The sequence below is a fragment of the Pituophis catenifer genome, unplaced genomic scaffold (genome assembly GCF_029215685.1).
Source record: "Pituophis catenifer annectens isolate HBS135680 unplaced genomic scaffold, rPitCat1.0.hap2 SCAF_6, whole genome shotgun sequence".
Classification (NCBI taxonomy): Eukaryota; Metazoa; Chordata; class Lepidosauria; order Squamata; family Colubridae; genus Pituophis; species Pituophis catenifer.
In genome coordinates, this window is record NW_027256886.1 from 56,353,398 (window position 1) to 56,354,020 (window position 623).

The following is a 623-nucleotide window of genomic DNA, read 5'->3' on the forward strand; positions in this document are numbered from 1 at the left end:
ATGACAGGATGCTGCCCTTTTTACTTGTGCAGAAGTGGGAAAGTGTTGATATTCCCTCTCTGACACAACTAGAAGTGGAAAGTCTCTGCCCTCCCCTCTATCCCAAATGTTCTTGAACATGAGCTTCCAGAGTAGCAGGATTTGTAGCTCAGCAACATCTGTGCTAGCTGAACTGGAGATGGAGGAATCTGAAGATGGGGAAGGGGCCGGTTTTCATTGGTACTTTAGAAAGGATATAGGTGAGATCAACCAGGTTAATACAAAGCCTTCACTATCACTTCACTACTGATCTTGTGCTTGGTTTTGGTTGTCAACACAACACTTTTGCCCTTTGTCAGCTATTAAAAGGTGGTAGAAATGAATTAAAGCATTATCTACAATATTTTTGATTGCATGTGTAGAAAATCCTTCCTTGTGATTTAAATCTGAGTAAGACAAAACTGTTTGCAGACATAAACTTGACTCATCCAGAAAAAAAAAAAGAAGTTTAGCATACCTCTTTCTTCTAATGTACTACATGCAGGGACAATTTTTAGGTACTGTGGTGTGGTCTGGAACTGAGAGCAAAGTAGCATTACACCATTCTTGCTCTGGTCTAACCACAGGTTGCCCTGAGCCACACC